This window comes from Penaeus monodon, chromosome 31, assembly GCF_015228065.2.
Source record: "Penaeus monodon isolate SGIC_2016 chromosome 31, NSTDA_Pmon_1, whole genome shotgun sequence".
Taxonomy (NCBI): Eukaryota; Metazoa; Arthropoda; class Malacostraca; order Decapoda; family Penaeidae; genus Penaeus; species Penaeus monodon.
In genome coordinates, this window is record NC_051416.1 from 23,214,205 (window position 1) to 23,214,517 (window position 313).

The window sequence follows — 313 nt, forward strand, 5'->3', positions numbered from 1 at the left end:
TCTGGAATTTATCAGCCAATATTACTGATTTCCTAATACCTTCCCTATTTTAACAATTCACTACTATTATGTTATAAAGAAAAATAGTTTACTGAATAAATACAAAATGTGGTGAAAAAGACCTAAAGTAAATATTTTTCGTCAAGTGTATTTTCTTGTGTCCCCCTTATGTCGCACAAGGAACGTAGAAACGGAGGCCAGCTTTCACCATTCATATCGATTTTCAGGAAGGAATGAGGGGGCAGAAAAGGTTATGCATCAAGGTGTAGTTTCAGCGTAAATACTTCAGTGTTATGCTTTTCTGTGGGGCCTC